We start from the raw sequence: 13,554 nt of genomic DNA, 5'->3' as shown, positions 1-13,554 counted from the left end.
GAAGAAGGGCATTTGGAAACTAGACTAGAAATCAGAAGACTTCAATTGTAAGCACTTTTTTCCTTGCCAGGGAATACAGTTAAGAGAGAATGGTATAATGATGAGAAACCAGCCTGGTTCCCAAGTCTTACTTCACCACCTACCGCTTTTGTGAGCTTGAACATGTCTTAACCCCTGGGCCTCAGTTGCATCCTCATTAGTAAAAAATAAGTATAATCTCCACATCAAGGGTGGATGTAAGAAACTGGATAACATATATGAAGCACCTAGCAGAAAGCCAGACTCATAATGGGGGCTCAGTGAATGCTAGTTTATTATCTCTTCACACATCCCTACCTTCACCCTCCCTAATCTCTCTGCCTCTGTTCCTAATTTGGATAACGTATATTACAAGAGAACTGTAATGATTGATTTTAGGATGACACATAGAAAATGTATAGAGCATCTGACTGACTCATTGCAAAAATCCTTCCACAGACATAAGAACAGCTAAAAGAAAAATACAGAACAAAAAGATCTTCCAAGACAAGACACAAGGAGGAGGCACAGGTAATAGAATTAATTGGTGACTGCAAGATGAGAAGAACTAATTGATGGGAGAGAGCCTTCTGGCTTCAGCAACTGAGTGACCAAAGATGCCTTGAACGGAGGTGGGCAAGGACAAGTAGAGGCTATGAGGAAGGGTGACAATGGGTTTAACTTGGGATGGTAATGGATTGAGTTTTAGACATTGCTATAGTCTGAACGTTTGTGTGCCCCATCCCCAAATTCATATGTTGAAATCCCCAGGTTGATGGCATTAGGAGATGGAGCCTTTGGGAGGTAATTAGGTCATGAGGGCAGAACCGTCCTGATTTAGATTAGTGCTCTTATAAAAGACACCCCCACAGAGCTCCTTAGGCCCTTCTGCCATGTGAGGACACAGCAAAAAGAAACTGAAGAGGAACCACGAAGTGGGTTCTCACCAGAACCCGACGATGCTGGCACCCTGATCTTGGACTTCCAGCCTCCAGACTGTGAGCAATAAATTGCTGCTGTTTATAAGCCACCCAGTCTATAGTATTTTGTTACAGCCGCCCAAACAGACTAAGACAGACATGTTGGGTTTAGGCTTTATGATTCTCTAATCAGTCCCCCAAATAGACAGTGGTCTCTAAACAAATGTTTTAAGCATGTGCATGTCCTTAAACTAATTTGCAATAAAACCCTTTTATAAAGCAAAGAATCGTTTGATAAAGCAGCTCCTTGAGATATCTATTTTGTGAATTCCAATTACAGTATATTGGGTTTTCCAAGAAAAACACATGTGCACATAGGCTTATTATGGTCATTAAGAATAGATTTTCTAGTTCATTGCTCCGTGAATGATGGCTGCCAATTCTGAAACCTGAGTTGTACATCACAACTTCTATTTAATCCTGTTTATCATTTCAAAATTAAGTGGTTGTCTTTATTCAAAAGGAAACAATTTAGTCTTTAAGAAGCACTTTTGAAGTCACGTATGAGTTTCTCAGAAATTATCATATTTAACACCATGGCTTTTAACTTTGGCCATAGTTTTCAAGAAGTTTTCCCTCCATCCAAAACCTCATCCCCTCCCTTCACCGTATGCCACCCTCACTCCCACCCATCCTCCACCACCACCACCACCATCCCCCCCCACACACACACATCGAATTTTAAGACTCTTGAAAGATTTAGGAGTTCTTACTTCAGAGGTACTACCACCATAATATATCAAACATATTAAAACAAGTCATGCAAATTATTTAAAACTCTACTGGTTGAGTTGCAGTAGACTACTTGATATAATGCTATGTTCTGAAGATAGTTAAATTAAGGAGTTAGTGTTTTTTGAGCACAAGCCACCCATTCTCCTTGCTTGGCCCTGCAATAAAACTTTCTCTGCTCCAAAAAAAAACGATATTGAAAATAAGTTTTAATTAATTTCAATTTTGTAGAATTGGGTTTTTTTTAATTTTGGAGAAAAGAAAGACATTTAAAATTTCAAACGTTGTAGGCCCTTGAAAAGCTTGTAGTCCATTAAGTACTTTTTCAATAGCCAATGAATAAAATAGTCCCAACAACAAATCCCCACTCAAAGAAAAAGATAAAACATTAGCACTTTCAGAATATTTTTGCTGATCTTTTCCCCCTCACACATAAAGCATTTGTATTATTTTAATTGTTTCTTATCTTGGGCTCTTTTGTCCTCATGCAATAGTTGGCATGGAACACCACAATGATTAGGAATTTATTACCTCAACTGTCCTGGAGATAAGGGTGCCACCTCTTCCTGCCACGAGATTCTCTAATGCACTCAGATGTGGTGTGAAGTGAGAGCACACCTGGCCGGCCTTGGGCACCTCTGTCCTGTTATAAGACCTCTCAGCAAACCCCTGCAGGGCCTTCTAAATGATCCAACTGAGCTCTAAGGTAGAGCTTGGTGTTCCATGGGATATCACTCCAATTACTATGAATTTTGAAAAATATTCACAGGAAAGGTGTTACCAAAAGCAAAATGTGATTATTTAAAAGATTTATCTCTCCAAATTATCAAATATGCAAATATGCCATAAGTATTTGCCTTGGCACAAATCAGTAGCAGAAACATGTTGAAAAATAAGTTTCTTTATGTTCGTAACTGATTTCAGAAGCTACTTTGTTAGATTCCTCCCAAAGCTGAAAAGCCAAGAATGAGAAGAACCATGAGTTGCTCCCTCTGTTTCTCTTTCCCTGCCAAGTGCAGTCACTCTGCTAACCCAGGTCACACTTCAGAAAAAAGAGAACAGGAGTGAAGCAGGGGACAGGGATAAATGGAAGTGGCTGAAAGCTGTGCAAAGACTGCATTTCTCTCCTACACCCCAACACTCAAACCTACAGTCTTCTCTGTGAAGACAATCTGAGTTAAGACAGAAGGAGACAATGGCCTATTTAGCCAATAATTTGACAATATTCTCTGGACACCCTTTTTCTCTAATTAGACAGCCACTTTCTTTTGACAACAAAAGAAAAGCAGTCCTTATGATATTAACTTCTCAAATAGCAAGGTTGTGTTGAATTTAATGTGCTCATTTAAACTGTGCATTTCACTCCACCGGAGACAGTGTTAGAGAATTGATTTAAAAAAAAAAAAACTGCAGCACATGATAATTGCAATTTATTGATGGTATTAATTATTTCAGTTCCTGTTTTGTCATTTGGTATACAGTTTTAAAGGCTTGAGAACTTAAATGTAAAAGGGGGAAATTGATTTTAAAATAAAGCTAGTTATTTATTTTGACAAAAGATGAAATCAAAGGGGTTTTTTTCCTTATCTATGAATAGAAATTCTTAGTAATGTTATAGCTAATAGAGTATTGATTTTCCCCCTTTCTACTTTTGCAATGTGCTTTGGAACTGCCTTTTATGTATTTTAAATATACAGGTTTTGCGTTACATTTGGGAAAACATGCATATACAGAAAATATATTTTCCCAAATGGATCTAGGTGTTTCAGTTGTCAGAAATCTACTTCACACACATTAGTCTAGCATTGGACCAACTGTGACACCTATAAGAAAAATAAGTTGAAATCGGATAATTCAGCAATAACTGCACAATGAAAAAGATTGATTGCAGGGCTTCCCTGGTGGCGCAGTGGTTGAGAATCTGCCTGCCGATGTGGGGGACACGGGTTCGAGCCCCGGTCTGGGAGGATCCCATATGCCGCGGAGCATCTAGGCCCGTGAGCCACAATTGCTGAGCCTGCGCGTCTGGAGCCTGTGCTCCGTAACAAGAGAGGCTGCGATAATGAGAGGCCCGCGCACCGCGATGAAGAGTGGCCCCCACTTGCCGTGGCTGGAGAGAGCCCTCGCACAGAAACGAAGACCCAACACACCCATAAATAATAAATTAATTAATTAATTAATTTTAAAAAAAAAAGATTGATTGCAAACCAGGAATAATTTCAACCTGATTTTTAATTAAAGGCAAAAAAAATGTGGATATGATCACAAATACTTATACTTCCTGTGATGCTTTTCCTTCTTCTCGCCACACTCCCCTGGCCACAATCATATTATTTGCACACTGAAAAATAATTAGCTTTGGTAGCAGGGCTGGCAGGCCTAAAACTGGCATCTTAAGTCTTCTTACCAATTCCATCTCTGAGGACAAAAATGTGAGATGAAAAAAAAAAACCCAAATTGAAGAAAAGGAGAAACTGTTACATATTTGAATGAGACTTTGTAACATACAAAAGCCAGGTGTGGCAACAAAAAGAATAAAATACCTAGGAATAAACCTACCTAAGGAGGCAAAAGACCTGTACTCAGAAAATTATGAGATAGCAATGAAAAAAATAGAAGATGACACAAACAGATGGAGACATATACCATGCTCTTGGACTGGGAAGAATCAGTATTCTCAAAATGACTATACTACACAAAGCAATCTACAGATTCAATGCAATCTCTATCAAATTACCAATGGCATTTTTCACAGAATTAGAACAAAAATTTTTACAATTTGTATGGAAACACAAAAGACCCTGACTAGCCAAAGCAATCTTGAGAAAGAAAAACAGAGCTAGAGGAATCAGGCTCCCTGACTTAAGACTATACTACAAAGCTACAGTCATCAAAACAGTATGGTACTGGCACAAAAACAGAAATATAGATCAACGGAACAGAGATAAACTCACACACCTATGGTCACCTAATCTATGACAAAGGAGGCAAGAACATACAATGGAGAAAAGACAGTCTCTTCAATAAGTGGTGCTGGGAAAACTGGACAGCTACATGTAAAAGAATGAAATTAGAACATCCCCTAACACCATACACAAAAATAAATTCAAAATGGATTAAAGACCTAAATGTAAGGCCGGACACTATAAAACTCTTAGAGGAAAACATAGGCAGAACACTCTTTCACATAAATCACAGCAAGATCTTTTTCAATCCACCTCCTAGACTAATGAAAATAAAAACAAAAATAAATGGGATCTAATTAAAAGTAAAAGCTTTTGCACAGCAAAGGAAACCATAAACAAAACAAAAGACAACCCTCAGAATGGGAGAAAATATTTGCAAATGATGCAACCAACAAGGGTTTAATCTCCAAAATAAAGAAAACAGTTCATGCAGCTCAGTATCAAAAAAACAAACAACCCAATCAAAAAATGGCCAGAAGATCTAAATAGGCATTTCTCCAAAGAAGACATACAGATGGCCAAGAAGCACATGAAAAGACGCTCAACATTACTAATAATTAGAGAAATGCAAATCAAAATTACAATGACATATTACCTCACACCGGTCAGAACGGCCATCATCAAAAAAAATCTACAAACAATAAACACTGGAGAGGATATGGAGAAAAGGGAACCCTCCTACACTGTTGGTGGGAATGTAAATTGGTACAGCCACTATGGAGAACAGTATGGAGTTTCCTTTAAAAGCTAAAAATAGAACTACCATATGACCCAGCAATCCCACTCCTAGGCATATACCTGGAGAAAACCATAATTCGAAAAGATACACACACCCCAATGTTCACTGCAGCACTATTTACAATAGCCAGGACATGGAAGCAACCTAAATGTCCATCAACAGAGGAATGGATAAAGAAGATGTGGTACATATATACAATGGAATATTAGCCATAAAAAAGAACAAAATAATGCCATTTGCAGCAACATGGATGGACCTAGAGATTATCATACTGAGTGAAGTAGGTCAGACAGAGAAAGACAAATACCATATGATATCATTTATATGTGGAATCTAAAATATGACACAAATGAACTTATATATGAAACAGAAACAGACTCAGACACATAGAAAACAAACTTATGGTTACCAGGTGATGGTGGGGGGGGGATAAATTGGGAGATTGGGATTGACATATACACACTACTATACATAAAATAGATAACTAATAAGAACCTACTGTAAGGCATAGGGAACTCTACTCAATACTCTGTAATGGTCTATATGGGAACAGAATCTTAAAAAAAAAGAGTGGGTATATATAAATGTATAACTGATTCACTTTGCTGTACACCTGAAACTAACACAACATTGTGAATCAACTATGCTCCAATAAAATTTTTAATTTAAAAAAAAAAAAAAAGCCAGGTGTGATCTCTTTGTGTTAATTCAATCCAGAGCCCCCAACTTCTAACTTTATTTTGGGTGTGACAAAATCCTCAAGGGAAGTTAGTGAGTTAAGTCTGGTTATGAATCTGGAGTATGAATTTGGATGCAGTGAAATCAGGAAGTGCAGCTTCTTGAGAAGACAGAAGCGCATCAGACTCGGAATCAGACATCTTTGGCTTGACCTCTAATTAGCTGCATTGCCTTGGGCATGTGGCTAAGCCTTTCTGAGTATTTTCCTCCCCAGGGATAGGGATGAATTGGACAGCATGATATCCACAATCTCTTCTAGTTAACTCTCAGCCAAAAAGCATTGATTGAGCAACTGCCTTGAGTCCAACTCAGTGCAGAATAAAGTAGAGGGCTGTGTAAATATGATATGCCTGTATGTGTGTGTGTGTGTGTGTGTGTGTGTGTGTGTGTGTGTGTCTACCTCCCTACCAGTCTTTAAATCATTTGTAGACAAATCTGTGCCCAGTTCTTCTTTCTTTCCCCTAGCACTTATCACAGTGCCTAGCAAAATAAAAGCACCCAACAACTTCTTTGGTGAGTGAATGAATATGTGAAAGCTTCCATAGGAGTTTTATAGTCTCCCTGGGAAAAGATCATAAAAGCACTTTTTTTGGGGGGGGGGTGGTAAGGATTATAAGTAATATAACCAAGAAATATGATAAACAGAGGCCCTCAGGAATCTCGTTTATCCCACACAGAAACAACAAATTAAAATAGGATATTATAATATTCTCCCGAATTTAAGACCATGAGCCCAGTTCATAATTGGGAGAACCCCAAAAGGAACAGGCAGTGGTGCTCATCTCTCCAGCTACACCTAAAATGACTGAAGCCTTGAAAGGAAATTTCTTGCTAATAATCATGAACTCAGTTGGTGCCTCAAAAGCTTTCCACCAAGACTGTTACCTTGGTTAATGAAGTTTCTTTACAAGATGAGAGATTTCAATCCCCAGCGAAGTAGTCATAGAATTGCAAACATCAGAATTCATTTCATGAGGCTTGAAAATCATTTTCTTCTAAAATAACAAGCCTAATTTTTAAGGAGAAAGGACATTTAAATAGAAGGGAGGAAATATTTTCCAAACACAATTTTTCAGTTTTCACAGTGAAATAACTGAAACTAAAGCTCCACTTGATTTAAAAGTAAGCAAGATTCTAAACCTAAGCCACAGCCACTGCAACACACAATCAGTTTATTCCCCTGAGAGCACTTTGGCGAGGAGATGGGGAGGTCTCTAATTTGTCAGTCAGGGTGAAACACAGAAAATTAAGGTGTCAGTTAAAGAAACAGATCCATGCTTCTCTAATGCCTTCTAAAAGTCCCCTGTCAGAAAAACTCCACACGTTGTAGCCTTGCTCATTTTATCTCCTTAGACATCACATATCAATCATCTCAGTCTGTTAAGACAAAGAGCTGGCAGACATTTATATTCCAAAATCTCTCAGACATCAAATAGGTCTCAAACGCAAAGTGCGCTCTGGTTATCAATTATGATCGGATTCTCAAGGTGACAAGTTCCGTTCCAGGCTCTTAGCTTTCCCCTCTCACCATCAGGCTCAGAGAGCTGCACGTGAGAGGCACAAAATATAACCACATTCAGGAGGATGATTAACTTCTCCCCAAGGAATGAACAGCCTCATTCCCGTGACGTGGAAAGGCAAGCAGCACCCACTGTGACCATGACTTCCTCCCAGCGGGATTCCCAACATTCCCCTGAATGTACCACTGGCTCTAAGACGGTGTCCTGTGAGCGAAGGGAAAGCCCACATGCTTCCTCCCCACCAGCCAAAGCTGTCTCCTGCCACACAGGAGTCAATCTTTGAGTGATAGCTTTGCCCATAACCAAACATCCAAGACACGGTACTGCTAATAAGGACAGAGTTGGGTGAACGGGCCAGAGAGAGGGTTTGGACAGTTACCACACAACAGTGGGTATCTGTGAGAAAGAGAGGAAAAAAGGAAGGCTCTGGAAAGAAAGGACATGGGGTTGACTCAAGATAATCTTAACCTACTTTACAACTTTACCTGAACTTACAGCTCTGAGACCTGGAACAGGAGCCTTAGGGTGTTGAGAAAGTATCAGGAGTCTTTGGGTGTGCAGGAAGTAAGCACAGAACCCTCTGCTTTCCTGCGTCTACTTCAGGGCTCTTGTAACCACCGCCCCAGCGCACGGGTTTCGAGCTGTTTGACACTACACACGTTTTAGCACTCAACTCACAAATTGAAACCTGTAATCTTCTTATTTTATGAAATTGTGGCTTTTTCATTTCTAAATACATTTTGTTCCAAATATTCAAGTGTGTTTCCATCTTCTTACCTTTGTTGATTTTGTTCCCTCTGCAAGAAAAGCCCTCCCACTATAACAGCTTAGCTGAATGATACCATCATTCAAGACCCAACTCCTATCTCATCTCCTCTCTGAAGACCCTTATTAAAGGGTGACCTTTCCCCCTTCAAAACCTCCATAGTATGTTTATATAAATCACAGAGTGTGTGTGTGTGTATGTGTGTGTGTGTGTGTGTGTGTGTGTGTCACAGCACATCAACAGTGCACAGAGTTCTTATGTTATCTAATTTCTGGATGCCCAGGTTGGCTGGGCAGGCAGAGCATAGGGTACACCCATCCCAGTTCCAGGTATAACCCAAGATAGGGTACTCAGTGCATTTTAGTGTAGGTCTCTAGCTCTAACCAGTTCTGCCAAGGAATGGTTTTCCAGCATCCTTACATCGTACAGTTCTAAAGAAAATTTCTTTAACCTGGAACTAATGATAGCAAATAATTTTTGCCAACATTGAAATGAGGCTGCTTCCTCATAATTGGGAAATGAATTTTCTCACTGTTGCACTTCTCCCTGTTCTACTGTTTTCACTTAGCTTTTATACCAGTTTTACTATTTCTCCTTCATTACTGCACTACCAAATCTTTCAAATGAAAGAGCTAAAGTAGATTGTTTTCTACATTTTTTCTTGATTCATTTCAGACTTAGAAAATATATGTAGTTATCAAATGAAAGTAATTAATATCATTTCTGTATTACACTATTTTTTGAACAGTAAGATAGCTATTTTTTTAATGTTTCTGATTTAGTTTAGTTCTAGGAAATTAGATTTCTCTTATCTATAATCTATTATATGACTAATGTGTGTAGTGTTCACCTTCAAAAGCACCCAAAATAAGGAATTAGCTCATTGTCTATACTCACATTAGCTGGCCATTTAAATTAGCTTTTTCTTTCTTTTTTTAAAATTTTTTTCAAGTCTTTGATTACTACCGTTATGCTTCTTAATGGTTACAGATGTTGATTAACGTCATTATTCTGAAAAGGGAGTAAAAAATTCTAAATCTTTACAAAATAAACAATCACAATTTTTAAAATGTAATCTACAATAAGAACAAGCAACTCATGATATTCAACACTTTCTGTAGGAAAGAACAGCACATTCATGGGTTTATATGTACCCACAGAAAAGTTTATTAAAGGTTTAAATACTACCTTCATAAGGTAAACTCAGGTTTTTAAAATTTGTGTTATCCTCACATAAATCCTCCTCAGCATTATGATGGGCCATGTAAATACTAGTACTTTAATGTAGCAGATGAATTTCTTATATTTTAGATACTGAAAGATATTAGTTCTGATTAGGAGGAAGAGGATTTATATCAATTAAGCACTGACTTGAGTTTGTCAGTCACTTTTAACATATTGTCTCACTGCATGACCACATACAGTGAGTATTTTACTTTCCTTTTTTTTTTACAGATTAAGAAACTGAGGCTCAGAGTGACATTCCTCAGTGGCTGAATTGGAGTTCATAATTCGCCTGACTCTAAAGGCCATGCTCTTTTCGCTATACCATGTGGCCTCCCTAAATTAAGCCTCTCTTGTCAACAAGTCTGTGAGGGCAGAGATAATGTGACACTCAGGAGAGAGCAAGAAGATAGGAGGAGACGATCGATGCCTTTTCCAACACTTAACCCACAAGATCCTAGGAGATTTCAACCTAGTCATGAAGCCATAGATAAAAACTTACAAAATATCGAATTTAGCATAGAATTACAGAATCACAAAGTGATTTATAGTACTTGTTCTTCTAAGTATATGATGAACTCTAGGGCATTTTCCAGAACAATTATCTACTGAAAACAACCAGCAAAAGCAATATAAAAAAAAAATAGAATAAAATAAGTCTCTGTTGAGGGTGATATAGTGCCACCTCCTCTGTGAAGGTAAACCAGATACTAAAATTTAGAGATATGGTAGAGGCATCAGTTCTATACCTAAAACCAGCAGAAAGGGGAAATATAGAGAATGAAGGGCTGTGGTCCTAGAATAAAAGGCACAATCAGACACTTGTTACAATGTGGCTTTTCCTAATTCAATCCCTGTCTCCAATCTCTGGAGCACTTGGCAAGTAGGAAACCCTGTACTACGCACTGGAGATTTGGAGTTGACTCAGAAATAGTCCTGGCCTTCCAAGAGCTCAAGGTCTAATTAGGGAGATAAGGTGGGAGATAAGGCAAATACACTAATCATTGTACCTGTAGGTAACATCATACATGTCATAAAGAAAGATTTAGAAGTGCTCCAAGGCAACAACAATGACCCTGTGGGTGTCATTTGGGATAGGCTGCTGGGTGGGATGTCAACAGGTGGAGGTGGGGCACCAGCAAAGGCACAAAAGGGTGGATGTCTTCCAGAACAGGCACTTGGTTTCCTGGGCTGTTGATGGGTGCCACACTGTGGAGGGCCTGGCACATCACGATGAGGATTCTGTGTCTAACAGTTGACCTTTGAAAGAGCTGTTTCCATTGAGTGGAAAGGTCTAAAATTAAACCACAAAGTGTGATTTGCATTCATGAATGCAATGGCCTATCCTCCCATTCTTTCTTTTCCTGTTGACAGGCTGCTGCCAACATCTGAAACTTGATTCAACACCTGACAAGTCATTTTCTCACTTCCTATCCTCCTTGGAAGATTTAATTAGTGATACATTCACAGTAAAATAAACAAAGGAAGGAAGAAAGAAATTGAAGTGGTGGCAGGAAGTGTTAGTAGCAGGAGATTGGCCAAGGGAAGGGATCAATGGATCTTGAAAATGGGAGGAAGTCTGCACACACAGCCATGGCCCTCCCCCACCACTCACACTCCCCTGCAGAAGGTAAAGGTCAACTGATGAGGATAAAGGAGGCTCCAGGTTTCTCAGGGATTCAGTAGATCCATAGGCAGTGAGGATGGTAGTTAAACACATAAATTTGGAATCAGACAGATGCCAGTTTGGGTAGACACTTACTGGCTGTGTGAACCTGAGCAAGTTTCAACCTCTCTGGCCCTCAGTTTTCTTGTCTGTAAAATGGAAATGCTAGTAGTATCTGCCTTACAGGGATCTTGGAGAGAAGAAATGAGATGATGCTAGAAAAAGAACTTAGCCCAGTGAGCCCTGGAGAGGACTTCTTTTATCACCTATAACTTTACAGTAACATGACATGGAAGTAGAGGTCAGCTAGACTACTCTCTGCTGCATTCAGAGAATGGAAGACACAAACCCTCCCTACCCCAATGTGTGTGTGTGTGTGTGTGTGAGAGAGAGAGAGAGAGAAAGAGAGAGAGAGAGAGAGAGAGAAAATCAGAAAACTTGGGGTTTTTTAATAAGAAAGAACCCTCCCCAGAGCCCTATGATGAGTACCTTAATGCCATTCTGGGGAAGAGTTAGAAATCAAGCCCCACTTACGGGGGAAGGGGAGAGTAGAAAGATATAAGGATTGATTTTTGTGGAGATTTGGCATCCAGAGTGCAGGACTAGAAAAAGCCAAGTTAACTGAAGTGAGATTCCAAGGGTGTGAAAAGCAGATGTATGTGCACCAGAAAAGATGGGCTTTAATCACAGACACACACACATTGATTAGAGTGGTATTGGGAAAGCACAGCTCACACCTATCCTATCTTATTATTTGGAACATCTAAAAGACATCACGGGTTTGAGACCTCCAGGACGCACAAAGACTGGACAGCACTGGTGAGACAGAATGCGCCCCTCTCCCTGGGAAAGGTGGGGACGCCAGTAGTCACAGTGGTCAGGTTGGTTTGGGGCAGAAGCTGCACAGGAGGATCAGGAATAGACAATTTACCTGGAGAAGTGGAGCAAAAACGCTGTTTAAAACAAACAAGGACTATGGAACTTGTGTCTGCCCCTGTGGGTGGGGCCACATTTAACCCATATGCTCCCTGACTCTTCTGACAGTGACTTGAGGAATTCAGTACCTAGTGTAAGAATCCCACTGTACCTTGGCTTTTCTGAAAGTACCCAGAGCTAAAGACTCTAGAAAATGAAAAGAATGACCACCTAGGAAAATTTTTTAATGCTGCTTCAGGCTACTCTACAGAAATGGTTGCACTGAGTCAAAGAACCAAAATGCAAATAGTCACTAACAAGTATGTCACCAGAGCATAGTGTTTGACTGAATGCCATCTTTTGCAAGAAATGTGATCTGTGTACAAATAGAGTCTTAGTCTTGTTTACATGAAGCGTCCAAACATTTTGACAAATTAACTGTCATCTGCCAAGCCAAAGTCCACGAACTTCCTCGGGGAAGAAGTTGAGTACAATTAGCAGTTTAACAAAACACAGCTGCAACACAGAAAGCCACCTTCCTTCTAATCTCCTTCACCTTCCATCAGAGGAAAACAGAATGCAGCTAAAAATGTCCCAAAGGCTCCTACTCCTGAGGTCACAACATTAACGGACATTTCCAACAGGTCCTGAAAACACCCACAGTATCAGAGGAAGACCCTCAGCCCACACCCCCATTCGATACCCAGCACTTTGGTGCTCTGGAACCCCAGTCTGTGGCTGCAAACTTGGGATTTATTTAGTTAACATCCCTAACGTGCCCTTTCCTGGATGAGGTAAATATATCAGTGTAGTCCATCCATGGAAAAGAACTATTGATTTTTATTATGGAAAAGCAGACTGGGTGAATTGTACACTTGGATTTAATTACTTTTGTCAGCAGTCCAATGACTTCAAGGATAAACCTGGAGGAAGTACTTCCAGCAGATAAATGGAATATCTCCAACAGCTCCGACTTTCTAAAGTAGGCTATGACCTCAGTTCAGCTGGAGTCGGATTTTACCTTGGGTAGTGTTTTTATGAGTCTGTTTGAGGAATGAAGACTCGATTATTAAAACAAAAGAGCTTAAACTTAGAATGAAAACTCACAAGTTAACACAGTGATTTTGGCTTTTATACACTGTAGTCTGTTAGAGCTAGAAGAGTCCTTTGAAAAATCACCTCATCCTGTTCTTTCATTTTACAGATGAGGAAAATGGGATCCAGAAAGCATTGGTGACTTGCCCAAGGTCACCTCTCTCTTTAGAAATACTCTTTCCACTAAACGACAGT

This window comes from Balaenoptera musculus, chromosome 10, assembly GCF_009873245.2.
Source record: "Balaenoptera musculus isolate JJ_BM4_2016_0621 chromosome 10, mBalMus1.pri.v3, whole genome shotgun sequence".
NCBI lineage: Eukaryota > Metazoa > Chordata > Mammalia > Artiodactyla > Balaenopteridae > Balaenoptera > Balaenoptera musculus.
This window is presented reverse-complemented; position numbering follows the sequence as displayed.